This window comes from Eumetopias jubatus, unplaced genomic scaffold (genome assembly GCF_037043125.1).
Source record: "Eumetopias jubatus isolate StellerSeaLion01/CBP00866 unplaced genomic scaffold, mEumJub1_p1.0 scaffold_7, whole genome shotgun sequence".
Lineage (NCBI taxonomy): Eukaryota > Metazoa > Chordata > Mammalia > Carnivora > Otariidae > Eumetopias > Eumetopias jubatus.
The window spans coordinates 16,296,137-16,322,167 of NW_028274813.1; positions in this window are offsets into that span (position 1 = coordinate 16,296,137).

Consider the following 26,031-nt stretch of genomic DNA (forward strand, 5'->3'; position numbering starts at 1 on the left):
TTTTTTAAAGATTTTGTTTATTTGAGAGAGAGAGCAGAGAGAGAGAGAGCACACAAGTAGTGGGGAGGGGCAGAGGGAGACTGAGAAGCAGACTCCCCATTGAGCAAGGAGCCTCACCCGGGGCTCGATCTAAGAACCGTGAGATCATGTCCTGAGCCGAAGACAGATGCTTACCCAAATGAGCCACCCAGGTGCCCCTCAAATACATGTTTATGTATGTGCAACGCAGGGTAAAAGAAACATTTAGACTAGCAAAACACACAGGCAATGCCATTGCCTTACACACTATGGATAAAAAGGTAAAGGCTTAGGAATTTACACAAATGGAAAACAACATTAAAATTTGTATCCTCAGGGGGCAGGGGTGTCTGGGTGGCTCATTCAGTTAAGCATCTGACTCCTGGTTTCACCTCAGGTCAGATCTCAGGGTTTGGCGTTGGAGCCGGAGCCCCAAGATGGGCTCAGTGCTCAAGGTGGAGTCTGAGATTCTCTTCCTCTGCCCTTCTCCCCACTTGCACTCTCTTCCTCTCTTTTTCTCTCAAAGAAAGAAAGAAAAAAAGAAAGAAATAATAAAATCTTAAAAAAATAAAAAAACAACTTTTAAAAAATTATCATTGGGGGGCGCCTGGGTGGCTCAGTCAGTTAAACGTCTGCCTTCAGCTCAGGTCGTGATCCCAGCGTCCTGGGATCTAGGCCCGCATCGAGTTCCCTGCTCAGCGGGGAGTCTGCTTCTCCCTCTCCCTCTGCCTGCTGCTCTGCCTACTTGTGCTCGCTCACTCTGTGTCAAATAAATAAATAAAATCTAAAACAAAAATAAAAAAATAAAAAATTGTTATCATTGGGCCGCCTGGGTGGCTCAAGGGGTTAAGCATCTGCCTCCGGCTTAGGACATGATCCCAGGGTCCTGGGATTGAGTCTGGCATTGGGCTCCTTGCTCAGCGGGAAGCCTGCTTCTCCCTCTGCTTCTCCCCCTGCTTGTTCTTTCTCTCTCTCTGACAAAAAAATAGATAATTTTTTTAAAAAAATTGATACCATCAACATTTATTTTATTTATTTTAGAGAGAGAAAGAAAGTGAGTGTGGGGGGGTGGAGGAGTAGAGGGAAACCTGAGCTGAAATCAAGAGTAGGTTTCTCAACCGACTGAACCACCCAGGCACCCCATTAAATAAATCTTAAAAAAAAAAAATGGTATCATCAACTGGGTTGAAGAAAGCGAATTTATTCTAGGCTTGAACGTTTGAAAAAGATTTTAGTTTGTTGGTTTCCCTATCTGAGAAATGTTTGGGGTAGGGGGAAGCATTCTCCCCTTTGAAATAATAATAAACAGTCTCATAAACCATAATTTATGGTCTGTCTTTGGAAAACATTTATAAAACTTTCTCTCAGATTATTTTACTTGAGTTGATGGCTTTATCTCTCTTTATTCCTTGACACAGCCCCTTACTATCTTTCTCCTTCCAGACTGATTTGGATTGCAGCCCCGTCTGTCCCATTTCCTATAACTCTGAGTAATGTCCTAGAAAAGTTTTAACAAGCTGATTTATCTGTTAAATTATACCAGTGTTATTTTGTTAATTCAAACTGTTCATTATTCAATGCAAAATTTTGATATTATTACAAATAACACTTCTAAAGGAGGATTTCTTTAACTAGAAATAGAGAAATCTAGAAGATTTATTCCATTTTATTCTGAACAATTTAGAATTTGCCATTAAAATGGCTTTTAGTGAAAGACATTGACACAGAGGGAATATTAAAATAAAGACAAAATATAGTGCAGTAATAAATAAAATTGTAAAAAGATGACTGTACTCCAACCTAGGCAAAGATGTTTATTACAGTGGGCCACAAAATTAAATTATGGCTTTAATTAAGGTAAAAATAACTAAATTAAATTAATTTTTAATTTTTTTAAAAATTAAAATATGTTATATTATCTAATTATGTTATCTTAGCTAAGGAAAAATAAGGTCAACATGAAAGAAGACTATCCCTCTGCCTGTGAATTCTTTAAATATGTTTTCATATTAATTTTGCATGAGACAATGGATCACGTAGTTGACAATGTCTTCAGTCTTTCTATCCATCAGTGCAGGTGACAAAAAAAAGCTAAGGGACAAATAAAAATTCACTGCCTCCCTTAATTGCAAGTCAGAAAACAGATTGGTTTGACTTAGGGCTTGAACTAGGTAAGCAAGATGCATTGTTTGATTCTTTTTCTTGTGTTGTTTTCATTTCCCTGTGATCACAAGATGGCTTCGGGGAATTCCAAGAGTGAAATCCAGAAATAGTCTTTCCAATCAAAATCTCTACTAGTTTCATGAATCCTGATTAGATACAGATTTCTCTACCAGCCACTGCAGTTGGGAGCACGTGATCCTGCTACTGGTGTTGTCCCATAGGTAAGACTAGAGTCTTCCAGTGAGAAATTAGGAAATTAGGATGAAGGTAACCCATTTCTGTGTCTCTTCCTCTTTAAGTTTTTTGGGAAAGTTTTCTATACTCACAAATATTTCATGTTGTGATATACGTGTATTCATTGTTGTTTGTTTTTGCAATGAAATTATATTGAACCTCATATCTAGAGCAACATGGCGTCACACAGACAATGCATATATGTGAAGGCAGAGGCAATGTGGGTGCCAAATGAGGGTTTGAAAAGATAATCCTTTGAGCATTGGCACGGATTTTTGGGGAGGGTTTTGGATTTCTGCTGATTTCTACCTCAACTGAAATGTGGGTGTTACTTGCAATTTTAGCCAGAGCCAGGTCATCAATGGCATTAAGAATGGGACTTGTAAGCTGCAAAAACATTTTTAAACAAGCAAAACCTGTTTGAGAAATTAAGTATGTATACCATATTAAGAAATTAAGTACATATACCAATATTAACTGTAGTTAATATTTCAAATCATAAAAGAATTAAATCTGGGTAAAACATAGGAAGAAATTATAAAAATATATCCACCAATACTTGAATCTTACTATAGCAAAATTTCTGCACAATAAAAGTGGGTTTAGTCAAATTGAATTTTGATCAAGTATAATTACTTATCCAAGTAATACAAGATCATATTAAAAGCTGGTTTTGTCAATAGGATGCAAACATACTAGAAGCCATGACCTCAATATATATGTAAATGTGCAAGTTAAACTCTTAAATGTAGCCCTCAGATCTGGCAAAACTCAAGGCTATCCTAAAAAGAATGTGAGAAGGTGATTACATCAAATAAAGTATTGTTCTGAGGTCTACAATTCTACAACATAAAACATGGTTTATTTTTTAATATAACATCTTCATATGTTACATTAAAAGATTCCTTAGACCTTTCTCTATTGGAAGATGTACCCTTTTATTATTTTTTAAATCCAAAGATAATCTGTGACGTCCTGGAAAGACACAAATACTAACTCTTTAGACTCCTGATATTTTCACTCTAAACTGTGAGCCCCTAGAACTCAGCATCCTCGTTTGTGCTTCTAACCCCTAGCCAGGGCCTTGACCATCACAACGGTACAATGAGTGACTGAACTAAACAGAACAGAGTGAACAGCCAATCCTGCATTACTGGTATTTCATACTTGAGAGTTGAATCACCTTATTTCTTATATATTTTGGTACTTCTTATATGTCTAAAAAAAATCAGTAAATGATTTGTAATGCCTTTGATGGACATTGAACTAATAAAAGAATTTTACTTTATCAGACAAATCAGGACCTGGCACAAAATACTCTTTTAGTAAATGTTTACTGAATGAATTCATTTCAAAGTCACCTTGAATCAGGAACAATTATTGGATTGTTGAATTCCTGGATACAACAAATCTTTATCTTTGACCAAAGTTTGTGGAATGCCAAAACACACACAAACCATGTCACCTTGCAATGCCATAAATTGGAAGACTGGTAGAACCTGAATTAAAATTCAATTTTATTTAATGTAATTCTTCACTGAGATGTGAGCAATTCATTCTCTAGGTGTTAGGATCCGGTGCAAATGGGCTCTCTCTCTCTCCCTCTCTCTTTTTTTTTTAAATTGAAGCATAACTGACACACAATGTTAAATTAGTTTCAGGTTTACAACATAGTGATTCAGCAAGTCTATATATTATGCTCACCACAAGTATAGCTACCATCTGTTACCATACAATGCTATTACAATGCCATTGACTATATTCCCTATGTTGTACCTTTTATTCTCGTGACTTATTCATTCCATAACTGGAAGCCTGTATCTCCCACTCCCCCCACCCCAACCATCAGTTTGTTCTCTTGTACCTCTGTATTTATGGGTCTGTTTCTGCTTTTGTTTGTTTGTTTCAAATAGACTCTATTTTAAGAAAATGTTCTATCCTATACAAAATCCCAAGCCTTATTAACCCACTACATTTCATGGGAGCATAAATTTTTAAATAATTTACCTTTTGTGAGGTTCCTTTATATACTGAGCTCCCATCATAGTTGAAAGATTTTCATTTTACAAAAAAAAAATAGATTTGAGTTTCAGTTCTTCTAAATTTTATTTTGGTTAAAAGTGAATTTCATCCAGACTAGTGGTCCCCAAGTCTGGTGGATCATCAAAAGCAGATGTAGAGATTTTTTTTTTAAATACAGATATTATAGAAATAACTACAGTTAATGAAGAGGCTCCCTTAATTTTCTAGAAGTGGCTTTTTTTGGAAGAGTTTGTACCATGCCGTACTCTCTTATACTATCATCATCTTTCATAACAAAAAAGAGACCAAAATAGAAGGCTACTTCTGCTTTACCTGACTCATTCTATGATGTTTTCCTCAAAGATTCTTTTCTAGGATACCTGGGTGGGCCCCAAGGGTGTCTCATGATGAACCAATCTGAGGACCACTGATGCGGGTTCAGTTATAAGCCAAGAGTCCTTGCCTAAGACTGTAGTCAAAGACCAGATTGTACCTGGGTTAGTTACAAACTGTCATGCTTTTCCTTTGGAAAGCTTAGCTTCTGAGTTGTTTTTGTGTAGATAGTGTTAACTCTCTGATCAGGCAAAGGTGCATGTACCTTCATCTCGATCTCTAATAATGTGTTTTATAGCCATCCATAAAATATTGACTTTGCAGTAGAGCCTGCATCCTAGTAAAGCCCTCTACTTAATGCATCCAGGAAATTCAGAGTGTATAACTGGGAGAAAAAAAAAAAACAACACTTCATTTAGAATTATTTATAATGTTCATTTTAGAGTAAAATAAAGCTTACATATTATTTATTTCTGCATGAACAACAAGTTGTATTCTTTCTATACTGAAATGCATGAATTATTAGCAAGCTGAGAACTGGATCATTATTAAGATATCACAGATGATCCAAATAATCTTGTTTCAAATGCCAAACACCATTATAAGCAGATGTACTGGAGCTGTTTTCCAGTGTTTGGCTCATCTGTATAATGGCAAAGGGGGTCTCCCCTGATGATCATTGTAATCTAGTTTCATTTCAGTGAATTTCTATTCAACCACATCAAACTCCCAACCCCAGAAAAGTACTCAATAATTATTCAAGTTAAGATACCAGTGCCTAGAGCATTTATAAATACATGCATACATGCAAAAATCCTATACTTTACCATTATTTTTAATGTCAACTTGTATTTAAAATGAAAGAAATATTCTCAGAGGCCCAATTCATCAAATTCTTCATCACTACTTTGCCCCATGCATCAGTTGATTACTTAATTCCTTTATTGCCTAACTTTTTCACGTGAATCCTAAATCTCAAGACTCATTTGGGAAAAGGAAAATCCACCTTTGCATTCAGCTGAGTTACTTGCAGCCCTGATGTTGGAAAAAGACAGCTAACCAAATTCCAATTTCTTTATATGAAATAGCAAGAAATTTGAACAAGATCATACTTAAGGCCCTTCCAGTTCTAAAGATATTTTGTTCCTCAATTTTTCAAATAGATTGAAGTCTTGAGGTTGATAGAAAATTTTCAACAGAGATTTTTAAATAAAAATGATATTCTTATGACTCAGATAACAAATTATAAATTGAAGCTTCATTCTTGGCATGATGACTTTCCTCACCTTGCTTTTGTTTCTTTTATGTATTATTCTGTTCTTTTAGTTTTTTTCCTTTGATTTTACTCAAATATTTTAACTTCTATAAGAAAATATGACCTATTTATAACATTTGCAGTGGGTTGTAACTAACTCTTTATTTCAAGCATATGTGGTCGCTCCTACTTAAAATTACTTCCCATATGCATGTCCTTATTTTAATATTTCAGACACTAATAAAATTTTAGCAGAAATAAATAAATGAAATTTTCATTTTCCTTTTGTTTGTATACAAAATCTTACACTGCGAGGACTCAAGATAATTTGTCGATACCAGCATGAAATAGACTCCTCCATGCACCTTATTACCTTCTTTCCACTTTTGCCCTCCTTTTAAATTTCTTCTCCCACAGTTGTTATAATCTCAAACTAAGAAGTGTTCAAGGAGCTGCCATATTCCAAACATGCCAGGTAGAGGGTCTTTCATTTAAGCAGCACTAAATACAAGGTTTTCAATAAGTGAAGGACAGTTTTAAATGGAAATAATTTGAATCTTAAGTTTTGGAGGCAAAATACAGGTTTTAGTAGGAAATGTAATTTCAAAGAATCATCATTCATCTCAGAAATTAACATAATAAAATAAAAAAAAGAGAATACCTACAGTTAAGTAAGAGGCTCTCTTCATTTTCTAGGAGTGGTTTGAAAGAATTTGTACCATGTAGTACTGTCCACTACTATCATCATATTTTATAACAAAAAAGAGACAACAATGGAATGACATTTCTGTTTCACCTGAGTCATTAAATGATGGAAATTATGTTTAGAGAAGTTTCAGGAATAAGATATCATAACATGGTTCAAAATAACTCTTTTCCGTTTGATCCCTCATGATAATATCCTATTTCTTTCTGATACTTTTTATGTCTCTTTGCATTTTTATTAAGAATTTAAATTATGTTATCAGAAGAGAATGGGCTTACATGTCATGGGGAACTATTCTCCAGAACCAACCTCGACCTTGCAAAACAGGATATTAGAAAAAAAATGTTCAATACCTCTAAAAAAGAGCCATGGTATTTTTGATAATCTACTAACTCAGATCAGCTACGTAAGTCACCTCAGAGGAAAAAAAAAAACTTATTCCAGTGGTAGTATATACAAACTAAGCTCCCAGAATTTTTAAAATGAAACAAAATTGTGTCCTTTCCAAATGGTGGCCTATTTTATCCATTGACTTCCCCTCTCATCCATTAACTCTTGCAATGCGAGTGTAGTCTTCCAGAAGGAGAATATCCATGAATAGCCACACAACTAGTGACATTAGAGTAATTTGTTTCCTCAATTTGTTATGCAGACAACCCCCTTTTGAGCAGCCTAGTCTGAGCAGGGCAATCCTTTACATGCAATTTCTTGCTCAATAATAATGGGTCATTCTAAGCTTGGAAGAAGCTAGTTGGTGTTTTTCCATTTATCTCAGGGTGGCAGCTACTTAAACTTGGAAGTGGATTTTACCTCATAAAGCTCCAGACCACTGGGTATATCTACGTGATCCAATAATGTGGTGGATTTCACAGTACAGTGCTTGATTTTGGTCTTATAAAAAGGTCTCTCGGTGATAACAATCTGCCAAAGCTGTGACTGAACGGTACTGTTCTGGAGCTCTGCACAGAGGTGTCAGCCAAAGTAAAATGGCACATTTACCAACTCTTTGAGCCATGTGCTGAAATCATATTTTAGGTCTTAAAATGACTGCCATTTTGTTATTAGATTCCATAAAGTCGTCTTTCCTCTATTCAGATAGAACCAATATACTTTAGAAACAAGCTGGAAATTACTTCTCATTTTCCCACTTAATCACAGTTACACTGAAGATAATACTAAGTTAAAGCTATGAAGCCGATTCTAAATTGCGGTCTTTTTTATTTTTCATTCTGTGTTCCAATTCATGAATTCATCTTCTCAGCACCTTAGGTAGATAAGAAGGAACCTCATTAAATTCACCTGCTTCTCCTGCATTACCTAAATGCCGAGTGGCTGTCCAGATGCTGAACAGCATACCTGCAGCTTGATGGCATGAACGTGGTGAGCACCGTCTTCAAGAACATGATTTCAATTGTAGAGATAACCAGAAGCTAGAAAGAGAGCAGCACACTAGTTAAGGGGCAAAGAAAAATTGTCTGTCAGCTGGAGGGAGGGGGCACAATCGGCCAGGCTTATCAGGATTGCTAATGTTTCATGAAGAATGAAGAATTGGGCTGGACATAAGTGAAAGAGTAAAGTAACATTTTTCATTAGTTGAGTTTTTACATTCCACTTTTGGGGAGCACTTGGTCTGCATTTTTGACATTTTAGACTTGTTTAACTGTTGTGGGGACTGTCCTGTGCATGGCAGGTGTCAAGAAGCATCTCTGGTCTCTACCCATTAGATGTCAGTAGTGTTCCGCCTCCCATCCCCCGCCAGTCAACTGACAACCAAAGCTGTCTCCAGACATTGCCAAGGAGTGTGAGTGGGAAACTGACCCCACTTAAGAATGGCTCTAGAATTTTTGCATCCATGTGCTATGGTGAGCGCTGTGAATTGTGTAAGACTGTTGAATCACAGACCTGTTCCTCTGAAATAAATAATATATTATATGTTAAAAAAAAAAGAAGAAGATAGCAGGAAGGCAAAAATGAAGGGGGGGGAATCGGAGGGGGAGACAAACCATGAGAGACTATGGACCCTGAGAAACAAACTGAGGGTTCTAAAGGGGAGGGGGGGTGGGGAGATGGGTTAACCTAGTGATGGGTATTAAAGAGGGCACATACTGAATGGAGCACTGGGTGTTATATGCAAACACTGAATCATGGAACACTGCATCAAAACCTAATGATGTAATGTATGCTGAGGAACATAACATAATAATAAAAAAAAGAATGGCTCTAGAAGAAACAGCACTGCTTGTTTCAATTGCTGTATTTTTTGCTTTAAAGTTATGTTCAACAAGTTTTAAGACATTAAAAGAACAAAGAAGTTCATTATTATTCATTATTATTCAAGAAGATGCTTATTATTAATTCATCATCAGTGCTGATTGGACAACAACAAAATAATCCATTTGGATAGTTTTCTTTCAACACTCGTAATGCTGAAAGAAGTCATAATCCAATATAGGCATATACTACAAAATAAAACAATATGAATGGAAATCTGTCTTCGAAGATTCACATACAAGTCACTGGGTAAAGGTGTAAGCATCTTTAGGACAAATTATCACTCAGAAATCAGCACTCCCTAAAATTGTAGGACTGGTGTTGTCTCGTTAGCTATGGGAAATCATTAACCACACAAAGTCAGTCTTTTTTTTTTTTTTATAACCATCCATCATTTCAAGTCATTAGCTTCCTCATAAAATTGTTAAGAATGCAAATTTATTTTTCAAAAAATCATTAGTTACAGGGCATTGCATTATAAAAGCATGGGTCTATTACTCCATCCTTTTCTGCAGAGAAATGTGTCAGATATGCAAGATCATTTATCTTGATAAATAACCTTTTAACTAGGCCCATTGTCTCATGGTCAGGCTGATATTAGCTGTTCCATTTTGACAGTGATTTTTATGGCAAGGCCATTTTATAGATAGGAAAAATCCTGAAAAGAAAGAGAGCAAACATCATTTTTCATCCAGCTGAAAACAACACTTTAAAAAGCAGCTTTGTCCCGTGTAATGTGTGGCTCAGAGACTTCACTAGAGGCAGCTGCTTTCCTCTGTTTACCAGCATTCTGTCACTGCCTGGGTTCTATTCACTGAAGATTTGGCTTCCTTTCCTTCCTTCTTGGATTTTTTTTAAGCTTAAAACCAGCGTTGCAGCCACTGAGAGAGAGCTTCAAGACTGCTGCCTAATGAGTTTTCACCCAAGATACCTTGTTATGGAAGATAAATGTCACCCCTATTGTTGGCCTCTGAAATGAGCTATAAAATGCCATCTCTTCTTGTGCTCCCGTTTCTCCAAGTTTCTAAGATTTTGGAATGATTTAAAATAAAGATAGTAGGAAGGGTAAAATGAAGGGTGGGAAATCGGAGGGGGAGAGGAACCATGAGAGACTATGGACTCTGAAAAACAAACAGGGTTCTAGAGGGGAGGGGGGTGGGGGGATGGGTTAGCCCGGTGATGGGTATTAAAGAGGGCACGTCCTGCATGGAGCACTGCGTGTTATACGCAAACAATGAATCATGGAACACTGCATCAAAAACTAATGATGTAATGTACGGTGATTAACATAACACAATAAAATAAAAAAAATAAAATAAATGTTGAAAAATCAGATCACATATTACATTGTTTTTTTGATGATATCTGGATATAGGAGAGTTTGTTATTTTTAGGCACTATGCCCTGTAATGGGGTCATTATTTTACTTACTCTTCTGAAGTCTGTTGATGAACTACATTACCAAACAGGGATCTCCTCTCCTCCCCTCCTCTTCCCTCCCCTTCCCCTTCCATCTCTTCTTTCTTATCCCCTCCCCTCTTTGCCCTTCCCTCCTCTTCCCTTCCTTCCTTCCTTCTTTTTTTTTTTTTTTTTTTGGTAGCAAATTAAATAAACCTAACCTAAACGGGTTTAGGATAAAAGGGAATTTATTGCCTCATGTAAAAGAAAGGGCTGGGGGGTGAGGGCTATGTCTGGAGGGTATCAGGTAAAGTTTGGACATTTTTAGTTCTTGGTGTAGAGGGCCAAAAATGATTTCTCCAAGAACTAGTCTTTCCAAACAGTTTGTCCTCTTATTTCATGTGAGCTCCGCTCTCAGACTCCTGGTGCTCGTAGAGCAACTTCTGCAAGGCCCATATGCTATGTCCGAACTAGGTGGGAGTGAAGAGAGGACAGTCCATGCACAGCCCCAGCACGGGTCTGTCTCATTGGCTCTGACTGGTCAGGTGTTCATCTCTGCCTCAGTAACTGTAACCAGGTAGACGCGAGTGCTCTGGTTGTCCACAGTTGAGTCAGGGGCACAGCCTAGATTCCTGAGTGCACTCAATTCCCTGTGTAGCAAAGGGATAGAGTGAGGGAAGGGTTGGTCCTTCAGCAGAATGGTGAATAGATGGTGGTGGGCATAAGCAGTAGGCGTCCACTACATCTGCTGTCTGTATTTATACCAAAATGTTTGTTGAATAAACAAATAAAGCCGGAAAACCAGATACTACATGGCAAACGGAGGTATCTGTACCCTTAAATTAGAGAAACAGTCGGTACATAACTAAAACACAGGCTAGTAAGAGCCATCAGGCACCATGTTATGGGCATTAAAGGGATTCTTTACTAGGACATTCAGGGAAAAATTTTAAAGGAATCAGCTTTCAGAATAAATCTTGAGTAGGATGTGGACATGCAAAATTAGAGGGAATAGCGTGAACAAATGGAGGGTATTCATGGAAGAGTAAGTCAGTTCAACTCTGGCCTTGGGACAAATCTTGTTTTTATAAATAAATTTTTATTGGAAAATAGCCATGTTTGCTCATTTGCATAATGTCATGACTTTTTTTTTTTTTTTTTAGATTTGAGTAGTTTTGACTAGACTTCGGGCTTGAAAAGCCTAAAACACTCTCTAGCCCTTTAGCCCTTTACAGATAAAGTACCACTGAACTACAGGATAAATTATGGAAATAGCATGTGATTCACCTGGAAAAATGGTATGTGCATAATAAGAGTAGAGAAGACTGTCTTTGGTGTTTAAAACAATGGAGAGCCATTGTAAGATGTGGAGAAGCAGATGATATGATTAAAACTGAGCCTTACCGATATTAATCTGGCAGAAGTGTATAGAATGCACTGGAGAGAGGAAGTGCTTTACCACAAACTTCAACATGCAGAATTACCAGGGAGCTTGGGCACCAGCAGATTCCCAACCCCACCCAGAGATGCCACGTCAGGAAGGAGGACTCTGCACATATAACTTGTTCTCAGGCCATTCTCACACTGCTGGTTCATAAAGTTCAGATTTTTAGAAAGGTTGAATCAAATTTCTAGGAAATGGGCGATCAGTCTTAAGATTACTATAGTAGTTCCTGTCAAAGATGGTAGCATCTAATTAAAGTAGGGGGCAGGCTTGGTGCCATCATTTGCAGAGCCATGGTTAGAGTTTCATTGGGAACATCCAGCCTCTTACACACTCCCCTTCTCTCTCAACCCCAGGATCCACCCCTACCACAAAAGGTCTCTTGAGCACATGGACATCCAGGGTCATGCTCCACATGCAGCCCCTTTTCCAACAGCCATGTCAAGAACACAGTCTGTCTTTGGGAGGATGACCCAGTGAGGTAGGCTTGGGGCCACTTGGGCAAGGTAGTCTAGGGTCCTAGGTACCTTCGTCATGATTTAAATGGGTTGTGTGAGGCTCATGTGGGAAAATTTTCTTGGTCTCTTTCAATTTCCATCTTTTGGTGAAGTGTGTGTCCAGAGGAAGGCCAGAGTATTATCCCCTGTGATGCGGGACCCAAGACTGGGGCCCTGATTACCTGGTCTAAAGCTAGGGCTGTGAAAAGGGAGGGAGAAGAGGAGATAGGTTTTAAAGATACTGCTCTGGTAAAACTGACAGGACTTGGTGGCTGTTTTAATACAAGTCCTCACGGAAAGGAGAATGAGTGGGTGACAATGTTTTCAGGCCTCTGAAATGGGGGAAGTGTGTTGTCATCTCAAAATAAAAGCAGAAAGTCAGGAAACAGGTAATGAGAAAACATAGGTTTGATTTACATATTTTGTAAATGAGGAATAAGAATGAAATCTAAGTGGTAATGACTTGCATGGATTGATAAACAAGGAAGAGAGGTTAGAACTAGAGTATACAATGTGGTGTTAAGAGAATAATCCTCTTGACTCCTTTTACTTATGAAGACATTTGAATTTGTTTTAGAATAAATTCTAATTGTACCAGTCCTTTATTTATTATCTGGACTATCTTAAATAGAGAAATTACCAGTCACTCATTACTTGACAACACTGAAGTAGATATTGTAAAGAAAGGCAACATACATGCCTCAATACTTATAAATAAATGTTTGAATTCTTCCTTTTATTTTGTAGTTTTCAACTGATGAGTTTATGCCTAGAATTCTCTAAATGTTAACAATGAGGATTCATTTTTAAAGGTAAGCAGTAAGTTTGGTTTTATTTTGTAAAATTATGGACTCATGGATTTAACAGATAAGGTTATTTGGTGTGTTTCAATCCACCACATTATCTATACTGCTATTCAAGTTATGCCGCTTGTGGCCAGTGAGAAGTTCTCTCAGTTGGCCCCTCAGTCATTTGTCATGACCCCCATTGCCTTTAGTAGCTTCTGTGTTATCAAGACAGTTTGCACTTTTTTGTTTCAGACCTGGATTTAGGAATTTCTCCAAAGAGCTTTGGGTCATTTTAATGAGATGTGCTCTTTAGAGATTATAATACAGATAAGAAAAGTCCTTGTTGCTTCTGGGCCACTGATTGCCATTAGTCTTTTTGTGTGTGTGGCCAGTTAGACAAAGTGCATATTTTTGAACGGGGAAATTTATAGTAATATCATGCAAACACTTCCAATTCAATATGGTTTTTACTTAACCTCATCAGTCTTTCCATATGTTCCTTCTCTCATGCCAAAAATCACAGTTGTCAAGGGCGCCAGTATTCATTTACTTCCTTCCCCAACACACCCGTCACAGGCCAGAATGTCGCTCCACCGACAACACAGTGATCAGATGATTATTTTAGAAATGTAAGGTTTTTTGGTTTGGTTGATGGGGTTGGTTCTGTGCTTCTTTTTTTTTCTTTGGGTAAAGGTCATTAGGATGTCTGGTTAAATTATAATTTTTTTAATTTAATTTTATTATGTTATGTTAATCACCATATGTTACATCATTAGTTTTTGATGTAGTGTTCCATGATTCGTTGTTTGCGTATAACATCCAGTGCTCCATTCAATATGTGCCCTCTTTAATACCCATCACCAGGCTAACCCATCCCTCCAGCCCCCTCCCCTCTAGAACCCTCAGTTTGTTTCTTAGAGTCCATAGTCTCTCATGGTTTGTCTCCCCCTCCAATTTCCCCCCCTTTATTTTTCCCTTCCTACTATCTTCTTCTTCTTTTTTTTTTTTTTTTTTTTGACGTATAATGTATTATTTGTTTCAGAGGAACAGGACTGTGATTCAACAGTTTTATACAATTCACGGCAGTCACCATAGCACATACCCTTGCCAATGTCCATCACCCAGCCACCCCATCCCTCCCACCCCCCACCACTCCAGGAACCCTCAGTTTGTTTCCTGAGATTAAGAATTCCTCATATCAGTGAGATCATATGATACATGTCTTTCTCTGATTGACTTATTTCGCTTAGCATAATACCCTCTAGTTCCATCCACGTCATCGCAATGGCAAGATTCATTTTTTTTGATGGCTGCATAATATTCCATTGTATATATGTACCACATCTTCTTTATCCATTCGTCTGTTGATGGACATCTTGGCTCTTTCCATAGTTTGGCTACTGTGGACATTGCTGCTACAAACATTGGGGTGCACATAGCCCTTTGGATCACTGAAGTTGTATCTTTGGGTTAAATACCCAGTAGTGCAATCCTGGGTTGTAGGGCAGCTCTATTTTCAACTTTTTGAGGAACTTCCATACTGTTTTCCAGAGTGGCTGCACCAGCTTACATTCCCACCAACAGTGTAGGAGGGTTCCCTTTTCTCCACGTCCCTGCCAACATCTGTCATTTCCTGACTTGTTATTTTTAGCCATTCTGACTGGTGTGAGGTAGTATCTCATTGAGGTTTTGATCTGGGTTTCCCTGATGCCGAGCGATGCTGAGCATTTTTTCATGTGTCTGTTGGCCATTTGGACGTCTTCTTTGGAAAAATGTCTGTTCATGTCTTCTGCCCATTTCTTGATTGGATTATTTGTTTTTTGGGTGTTGAGTTTGATAAGTTATAGATTTTGGATACTAGTCCTTTATCTGATATGTCATTTGCAAATATCTTCTTCCATTCTGTTGGTTGTCTTTTGGTTTTGTTGACTGTTTCCTTTGCTGTGCAAAAGCTTTTTATCTCGATGAAGTCCTAATAGCTCATTTTTGTCCTTGCTTCCCTTGCCTTTGGCAATGTTTCTAGGAAGAAGTTGCTGTGGCTGAGGTCGAAGAGGTTGCTGCCTGTGTTCTCATCTAGGATTTTGATGGACTCTTGTCTCACGTTTAGGACTTCCAACCGTTTTGAGTCTATTTTTGTGTGTGGTGGAAGGAAATGGTCCAGTTTCATTCTTCTGCATGTGGCTGTCCACTTTTCCCTTCACCATTTGTTGAAGAGACTGTCTTTTTTCCAATGAACATTCTTCCCTGCTTTGTTGAAGATTAGTTGACCATAGAGTTGAGGGTCCATTTCTGGGCTCTCTGTTCTGTTCCACTGATCTATGTGTCTGTTTTTGTGCCAGTACCATTCTGTCTCGATGATTACAGCTTTGTAATAGAGCCTGAAGTCCAGAATTGTGATGCCGCCAGCTTTGCTTTTCTTTTTCAGCATTCCTCTGGCTATTTGGGGTCTTTTCTGGTTCCATACAAATTTGAGGATTTTTGGTTCCATTTCTTTGAAAAAAGTGGATGGTATTTTGATAGGGATTGCATTAAATGTGTAGATTGCTCTAAGTAGCATTGACATCCTTACAATATTTGTTCTTCCAATTCATGAGCATGGAACGTTTTTCCATTTCTTTGTGTCTTCCTCAATTTCTTTCATGAGTATTTTATAGTTTTCTGAGTACAGTGTCTTTGTCTCTTTGGTTAGATTTATTCCTAGGTATCTTATGGTTTTGGGTGCAATTGTAAATGGGATCGACTCCTTAATTTCTCTTTCTTCTCTTTTGTTGTTGGTGTATAGGAATGCCACTGATTTCTGGGCATTGATTTTATATCCTGCCACTTTACTGAATTCCTGTATGAGTTCTAGCAGTTTTGGGGTGGAGTCTTTTGGGTTTTCCACATAAAATATCATATCATCTGCAAAGAGTGAGAGTTTGACTTCTTCTTTGCTGATTTGGATGCCTTTGATTTCTTTTTGTTGTCTGATTGCGGTGGCTAGGACTTCTAGTGCTATGTTGAATAACAGTGGTGATAGTGGACATCCCTGCCGTGTTCCTGACCTTAGGAGGAAAGCTCTCAGTTTTTCCCCATTGAGAATGATATTCGCTGTGGGTTTTTCATAGATGGCTTTTATGATGTTGAGGTATGTACCCTCTATCCCTATACTCTGAAGAGTTTTGATCAAGAAAAGATGCTGTGCTTTGTCAAATTCATATCTTTCAATAGTTACCCTGAATGTAAATGGGCTAAATGCCCCATCAAAAGATACAGGCTATCAAGTTGGATTAAAAAAACAAGACCCATTGATATGCTGTCTGCAAGAGACTCATTTTAGACCTAAATTATAATTTTAAAGTCATTGGAATAGTTCCATTTTGTGTAGTATGACAACTATCTTTATATATAGTTAAGTTCTTTCATTTCATTTTTCTTCCAAATTTGATTTATAATTTATTGTTTGTTAATTTATTAATTTATTTTTTATAAATTTGGAATATTGCAGAGTTCCAAAGTCAAGTATACAAAAGTCATATTCAGAAGAGTCTAGCATCTGAATTCCTGTCTCCTTCAAACTCTTTACCAGTCTCACCAGTTGGTGGTTATTGCATTTTTTGTTGTTTATTCTTTCAATTTTTTATATATAAGCAAATATGTATATATTTTCTATAATTTCTAAACTCCCTCATAGGATAAATGTAGCTTACTATATATTCTTTTTTTTTTAAATTTTGGTCCTGCCCCACTTATTTGTGTATACTCCTGATCACTTCATATTATTTTATAAAATCATTTCTCACTCTTTTTTATAGCTACGTAGTGCTCCAGTAAGTAAATGTACCAGTTTATTCAACAAGTCTTTTATTAGCAGATATTTAGGTTGTTTCCAGTCTTTTGCTTTTACAAAAAATACCTCATTGAATTCCTTGTGTCTATGTATTTTCATATTTCATCAGTGTCTCTTTGTGATATATTCCCAGAAAAGGAAATGCTAGGTAAAGGATGACTAACTCCATAATTTTGCTAGCTATAATCTCACTCTCTGTGAGGTTATACTATTTGTATTCCCATGTGAGAATGATGTGTTCACCCTGCCTCATCAAGAGTATTTCGTGAGGCATTTGGAGTTTTACCAACCAGAAAAATGAGAAACTGTACCTTACTTTATTTTGATTTGCATGTCTCTGATGTTGAGCGAAGCTGGGGATTTTTTCTCTGTTTACAAACTGTTTTGCTTTTTCTATGGACTGTGTGTTCCCATTTCTAGCCCAGTTTTCTGACACCCTCACGATGTGGTACCTGTCATTTCCTGACTAATATAAGGGCATGATCTACACTAACTTGAACCACACAAATCTGCTTGCAGTTCTCTGAATGAGAGATTGGACTTCATTCCTCTCTGCTTACTCCTCTCAGCTTTGGACAGACACTTGGCTTTGCTCCATCTGCTGTGCCTTCCAGGTACTGCTGACTCACTCTTGCATCAGCTGACTTCAAGTGGTCTGTAAGTATTCACACTGAGCTCCGTAAGAGTGCCTGCCTTTGAAGACTTGGTCTCAAGTAGAGCATTTTCATGTTTTTAAATGTTACATGCCTTCCATATTGTTGTAAACTTAAAATAAGTATGCATTACACTTATAACTTAAAATAAACGAATCATAGAGAGAAACAAATCTTGAATCTCTATTACTCAATCCAAGGTTTAGATAACCCATCTTCTGCTCCTGCATTGCTATCTCTCTATCCATATATCCTCTGTTTCCATGTGGTTGGGCTGCCATAAAAAGATATCAGAGACTGGGTGGTTTAAACACCATCCATTTTTTCACAGTTGTGGAGGGCAGAAATCTAAGATCAAAGTGCTGGCAGGGTTGGTTTCTTGTATGGGCTCTCTTGCTGGCTTTCAGACAGCCTTCTCACTGTCCTCATGTGGACTTTCCTCTGTGTGTTCTGAGAGGAAGAGAAAGAGAGAAAGAAACAGAGAGCACAAGAGTGAGCCCGCTGGTATCTCTTTTTCTTATAAGGACATCAATCCTACCAGATTAGAGACCTATCCTTATGACCTCATTTAACCTTAATTGCTTTCTCAAAGGCCCTATCTCCAAATACAGTCATATTGGGGGTTGGGGCTTCAAAATATGAATTTCAGGAGCACAAAGTTCAGTCCATAATGCCATCTATCATCTGTCTGTCTGTCACCTACCCATCCATTTAGTTATCTATGTATGTTTAAAGCACTGGTTACTTTGCATGAGACTACTTGCTTAATTATCTCTTTCTTCTAAGTTTTGCCTTCTGTCAGAGTAGGTGTTATATCTTGATAACTTTGACTCCCTAGAGTCTAGCACATAACAGGTGCTTCAAAAATATTTATTGAATGATGATTTACATGCTGGTCTTTGGGCATGCGATTGGGTAAATATCACATGTATTTCTCTATTATTTTCCTGAAAATTCAATAAAGGAAGATTCCTTTCCTTCACTGATATCCTATAGATACCAGAGGATATTTTTATGACCAAGTCAGGCAATGCACACATGAAAATTAAAAGAGATTTTTAGGTAGAAAGCAACATTAAGTCTTTACATAAATTTTTATTTTTATTTTTTTATTTACTTATTTTTTTTACATAAATTTTTAAAGAGTGTGTGGATATATATTGATTTTCAGTAACAGTTCCTTTTAGTTAACTTGGATATTTAAATGCTTTTAGGGGGCACCTGGGTGGCTCAGTCAGTTAGGTGTCCGATTCTTGGTTTCACCTCAGGTCATGATCTCAGGGTCATGAGATCAAACCCTGCATGTTGGGCTCTGCATGGAGCTTAAGATTCTCCCTCTCCCTCTCCCTCTGCCCATCTTCCCCTGCTCTCTCTTCTCTCCCACAAAATAAATAAATAAATAAATAAATAAATAAATAAATAAATACTTTTTGTATTTTCTCTGTATTTTGTATTTCTCTTATATAGCTTATAAAATAATCAGTTTTATTTTTTCATCATGTTGTTTATATAGAGAAATATATAGGCAGCTGAGGAATTTATAATTTATGAGCAATTGTCATTTCCTTATATTTATTGACCTGTTTACTTGAGCTTTTAAAGCTGACTTTGGATATGAATGATACAGCAGGCTGGTATTTTGTGCTTTAATTCACTAGAATCCAATAGAAAGTTGCTCTCTAATCACATCTAGTTCATCAGGAGCTAGAAGGGCAGTGATAACTCATGGAACACAATACTGTCATTTGCAGCCTCCACACATGAGACCATGGCCTAGGACCAGAAGGACATGCAGTTGGACTTTTGCCAATGAAACATCTGTGGCAGAAAATAATAAGAGTAGAGTGAGGGAGGATTCCTAGGATGGTCTCAATTTCTCCACTAGCAGGAGGATAATCTTGGATTATGCCAGGTTTTATATACTGAATGGAAGATATGTGTTTTGGTTCTAGAATCATTTGTGAAATGTTATATCTGTAAAAGTGATGTCCTGAAGGTAGTCAACTTTGATGTTTCTTAATGTTCTCTGGACCCTTCAACAGAGTTTATTAAAAAAAAGAAAAGAAAATGTTAAGGAATTGACATCTTCTCATCCCTGATAACTCAGGGGACACTGATGTGCCTGGCTTGTTCCTCTGTCAGAAGGTGGCCCTACTGAAATAAAAATGTCATGGGATTTGAAAACAGCCATTTCTGAACTTACATGCCATATCTACTATCACCAGCTATGGGTCCTTGGGCAATCTACTTAATCTTCTTGAAGTAAAAAGTATATAAACACTTATTTTCAGAATATCTAATAGAGAACATATCTAAAGAACACAGCACAGTGACTTGCTAATCAACAAAGTTTCTTTCATCTTTCTTTGATTCATTCTTTACACTTCATCTATTTAGAGTCCTTTTTTTTCTCAGCAGAAGATAGGATAATTTTCTAATTTAGCTCATTTTTTTCTCATATATCTTTTCAGGGTTTCACAAGTCTACACATTTATTAGCATGACACCGTAGCTGTTACTTAGCTCCTCTCCTTGAATATCTTCCTCGTGTTTTTCCCTGGATGTCCTTTAGGTGTCTTCGAATCTCTCCCCTTGTTTTCATGTGCCCAGCAACTCTGAGAACCTGGTCAGTTAACGAATCAAATGTAATTGCCTAATAGAGGCAAGAGTTCTCTCATTTGCCAGATATGTGAACTTGAACTTGACTTGTTTCATATTTGTGTTAGCCATTTTGTTATTATTCTTAGCTTGGATTCCATCATTTTGGATCTGGGTTTTCACAACAATCTTTTTGTTGGTTATCCAGATTCCAGTCAACTTGCCTTCATGCCCACTTTTCCTATAATTCAGACTAATACACTAATACATCCATGCAGTCAACTGCCCAAGAAGGTGATTAGACATTATAAAGCTTATTCCTGTTCAACGCTTGTTCCCACATTGATTCTGCTTCTGCTTGGCTTACAACTCTAGGCCTAACCACTTGGATTTGGCAGCTGACATGAGTTTTTCCATTTATGACTCTCAGCCTTTGCCTTAAGTGTTCTGGCTTGAATATGACCTAGATCTTTCCAGAAATTTAACTTTTTCCTGTGTCTGTGGAGTAGGTAATACAAAGTAGTTTGAATCCCAGTTCTAGCACATATTTTCTATATAAACTGTACTAAATGGCCTTTACTCTGTAGGACTTATGTGATCATTAATTTTATGTGTCAACTTGGCTAGGCCCTGGTACTTTAGATATTTGATCAAATGCTATTACAGATATTTCTGTGAAAATATTTTTTGGGTAGGATTCAGATTTAAATCCGTAGAATTTGAGCAAAGCAGATTACCCTTCATAATGTGATGGGCCTCATCCAATCAGTTGAAAGTTTTAAGAGAAAAGATTGATCTTCTCCTCCAAAGGAGGGAATTCCGCCAGCAGATTGCCTTCAAACTCAAACTGTAACTCTCCCTCTGGAGGGTTACCAGCAAATTTTGGGCTTGTCAGCCTTTATAGTTATGTAGAAATACATAGAGAGATTAGATCGATGGATGGATAGAGAGAGAGAGAGAGAGATCCTATTGGTTCTGTTTCTTTAGAGAACACTGACTAATACACCACAGTTTTTTCTTCTCTGGTCAAATGGAAATAATAACACTACCTAACTCCTAAGTTTATAATGATGATTAAGGAGCTTCACATAGTGCTTGACACAGAACACATGCTTAATAAATGCCAGTTTTTCTAATTATTACTTGGTTTCTTTCTTAACTTGGTCCTTTGGATCATGCCTCTGCTTCTATAAGGTTGCCATTCTCAATCATCTTACCTGGAAAACTCCTCCAGGACTCAATCCAAATGCTACCTCTCATGTGAAGCCTGCTGAGATGTTCCACAGGCATGGTTATTTATATCTTGGGTACACGTTATAGCTTACCAGCTGTAATTGCTCTATTTAAATATAGTCCTTAAGAAGAGGCTGCAACTGTCTCAAAGCTCTCAAGGTTAAAGACTTTCATCTTTATATATCTGGCACCAGGCTCAAATCCTGGGAATATTTGCTTCTCAATAAATATTCCCTGAATGTCTATGAGGAGATGCCTATACTTCCTGTATTAGGAATAGAAGCTTTCTGTCAATCCCATGTTTCTGTGTATGAGGTGGGTAGATTCGCTGATTCAAGAGACATTCATTTATTAGGTTCATTTATCAAGTGTTTGTCAAGGATGATGCCAATCACTTCAGTTTGAGTGGGTTTATTAAATCGTTTATTGGTGGAGGTGGGAGAGACCCACAAATAAGTAAGTCTTAGTGTAAAACTTCCATTTAGAAGGCATGAGAAAATGACATCAAAATCTGAAGGGGAAAGTTATTTTACCTGCCTGGGTGAATCAGGGACAATCTTTCATAAGAAATAACATAAAAGTTTTGTCTGGAAGAAAAGGCAAGTTTGGAGGAAAAAGTCATTCCAGGTAGATGGAACAGAGATTAAAGTGCACAGCTATGTTTGAGGAATGATAAGCAGTCCTCACTGGAGGTAGCCTGCAGGAGGTGGATGCGGCAGTGGGAGATAAAGGATAGAAAAGTTAAGAACACTAGAAGCCTAAGAACTTGAAACTTCATTCAGGGGACAATGAAATCTCACTGCATTTTCTCAATGAATGGCGAGTGTTTGGGTAAATGCTGAATGTTCACATTTTTAACAGGAACTTGATGGCATTAAAAACTAGGAAGGAAGGGATTGGGAATTGGGGGATAGTGGCAATGAATGGGGGGGGAAAGAAGCACTTGGAGTGGAGAGTAGTTTGTCGTGCTGTGAACTGAGATGAAAAAGAAGCAAGAGAAACAAATTTTGTTCAGTGCTCCCAAAAGAACCTTTTTGAGCCCCCAAATAGTATTTAACATAGCAGACTTACCGTGTCAGGCACTCTTCTAAGTGCTTTATATGTGTCAACTCATTTATTCCTTAGAAATAAGTATTTTATTGTTCCCTGTTTTAGGGATGAAAAAACTGAGACAACAGAGAAGTTAAGTCATCTGCCCATGGTTAGGAAGCAGGTGATTCCTAGAGCTGCTACATGATACAGCTTTGCACTCTGTCACCTAAGATGATCTGATATGTAGTGGACAGCTGGGGCATGCCTCTTTAAATGCTGCTGCTTTAAATACTGCTCTTTGGGTGTTGAGTTTGAAAAGTTCTTTATAGATTTTGTATACTAGCCTTTTTTCTGATAAGATATTTGCAAATATCTTCTCCCATTCTGTCAGTTGTCTTTTGGTTTTGTTTACTGTTTCCTTTGCTGTGCAAAAGCTTTTTATCTTGATGAAGTCACAACAGTTAATTTTTGCCTTTGTTTCTCTTGCCTTTGGAGATGTGTCTAGTACGAAGCTGCTGCGACTGAGGTCACAGAAGTTGCTGCTTGTGTTCTCCTCTGGGATTTTGATGGATTCCTGTTTCATATTTAGATCTTTCATCCATTTTGAGTCTATTTTTGTGTATGGTGTAAGGAAATGGTCCAGTTTCATTCTTCTGCTGGTGGCTGTCCAATTTTCCCAACACCCATTTGTTGAAGAGACTGTCTTTTTTCCCTTGGATATTCTTCCCTGCTTTGTTGAAGATTAGTTGACCATAGAGTTGAATATCCATTTCTGGGTTCTCTATTCTGTTCCATTCATCTATGTGTCTGTTTTTGTGCCAGTACCATTCTGTCTCGATGATTACAGCTTTGTAATACAGCTTGAAATCCGGAATTGTGATGCCAACAGCTTTGGTTTTCTTTTTCGACATCCCTTTGGGTATTTGGGGTCTTTTCTGGTTCCATACAAATTTTAGGATTATTTGTTCCAGCTCTGTGAAAAAAGTTGATGGTATTTTTATAGGGATTGCATTAAATGTGTAGATTGCTCTAGGTAGTACAGACACTTTAAGAATATTTGTTCTTCCAATCCATGAGCATGAGATGTTTTTCCATTGCTTTGTGTCTTCCTCAATTTCTTTCATGAGTGTTCTACAGTTTTCCAAATACATATCCTTTGCCTCTTTGGTTAGGTTTATTTCTAGATATCTTATGGTTTTGGGTGCAATTGTAAATGGGATCAACTCCTTAATTTATCTTTCTTCTATCTCATTGTTAGTGTAGAGAAATGGCACTGATTTCTGTGCATTGATTTTATATCCTGCCACTTTGCTGAATTCCTGTATGAGTTCTAGCAAATTTGGGGTGGAGTCTTTGGGTTTTCCACATAGAGTATCATGTCATCTGTGAAGAGTGAGAGTTCTTTGCTGATTTGGATACCTTTCATTTCTTTGTGTTGTCTGATTGCTGAGGCTAGGACTTCTAGTACTATGTTGAACAACAGTGGTGATAATGGACATCTCTGCCATGTTCTGGATCTTAAGGGGAAAAGCTCTTAGTTTTTCCCCATTGAGAATGATATTCACTGTGGACTTCTCATATATGGCTTTTATGATATTGAGGTATGTTCCCTCTATCCCTACACTGTGAAGAGTTTTGATCAAGAAAGGATGCTGTATTTTGTCAAATGCTTTTTCTGCATCTATTGAGAGTATAATATAGTTCTTGTCCTTTCTTTTATTAATGTAGTGTATCACATTGATTGATTTATGGATGTTGAACCACCCTTGCAGCCCAGGGATAAATCCCACTTGGTGATGGTGAATAATCCTTTTAATATACTGTTGGATCCTATTGGCTAGTATTTTGGTGAGAATTTTGGCATCCATGCTCATCAGGGATATTGGTCCACACTTTTCTTTTTTGGTGGGGTCTTTGTCTGGTTTTAGGATCAAGGTAATGCTGGCTTCATAGAAAGAGTTTGGAAGTTTTCCTTCCATTTCTATCTTTTGAAACAAAATCTTGCCATTTGCAAGGATGTGCATGGAACTAGAGGGTATTATGCTAAGAGAAATAAGTCAATCAGAGAAAGACAATTATTATATGATCTCATATGTGGAATTTAAGAAACAAAACAGAGGATCATAGAGGAAGATAAGGAAAAATAAAACAAGACAAAATCAGAGAAGGAGACAAACCATAAGAGACTTTTAATCATAGGAAACAGACTGAGGATTGTTGGAGGGGAGGGGGGCCGGGGGGTAAGGTAACTGGGTGTTGGACATTAAGGAGGGCATGTGATGTAATGAGCACTGGGTCTTATATAAACTGATAAATCACTGAACTCTACCTCTGAAACTAATAATACATTGTATGTTAATTGAATTTAAATTAAAAAAAAGAAAAAAAAATACTGCTGCTTAAAAACAAGAAATGGAATGACATTTGTCTCTTGGTTGAAAACAACTTTTTTCCTCTTCTCTAAATAGCACACTTTGGAAGTATCTTGGAATCCAGAGACAAGTTAAACTCTGTATGAGCAATTGTTCCACCAAGGGAAAGTGCCTGCCTGCAATTCTTTACAATCCTTCAGCAAGCCATCCTGAACAGGTAAATGACTCCATAGTGCAAAGGAGCCCAACCACTCCTTCCGTGCGACTCTCATTCTAGAATACAGAAGAGAATTCAATATGTCTTATCAGGTTATTACAAAAGAAACCTGCTGTTGCCTAGCTCATTATAGGGCAGCTGACAACGGATTTTAAACACAATAAAACAAAATAATGTATACCTTTACTTTTAGTGACAAGAAAACTTTTTCTTGTTTTATTCTTTGATATTAAGCTGTGGGTCTACTACTGCTTGTCGTCTCATTTTGAGACCATATCTGCTCATGTAGGCTTTTCTCAAACACAGAGAAAATCAAGTCCTAAATTTGAAACACTTGAAACAAGAAATAGGTAATTTTGCAAAAAGATGGTATTTATTTTATTTTTGTTTTCCTAATGAGACCATATTGAAATTTTCTATTTTCAATAGTTCTTATTGATGGTGGTGCCTCTCAGCTCATGACTGAAGCAACACTACAAGAAGAGCATTATAATGATGCTATTCTGCACTGCTGCTTTTCTTTCTTTATTCACTCATTCACCATTTATTTCTTTAGGGCCTAATATATGCCATTTGCTGCACTATCATAGAGAGTGGGCATGATGGAATATATATACACACACTAACGAAATGATTCTTGCCTTGAAAAAGTTTAAGTCACCTCGACAGAAAATTCATATACAAGTGCCTTAACACAAAGGAAAGTCTGATGGTGTCTCAGAAGAAAAGTAACCTTTAGGGAGACTATAGGAGTGGGGCGTTAGGTAAGGGGAGAGTGTCTATGCCTGCAGGTGAGCTAAATATTTAGCCAGGTCTGGGATGTATCACCACATGAGAAAGTCTGAGATCTTTCTCTGAGGACTTGGCAGATATGCAATCCATGTTTCTAACGCCTTCATTTCCCGTCATCTTTGTCAACATTGTCTTTGCCCCGGGCTCCCATTCTAATACAGCCCAACAAGTTGTGAC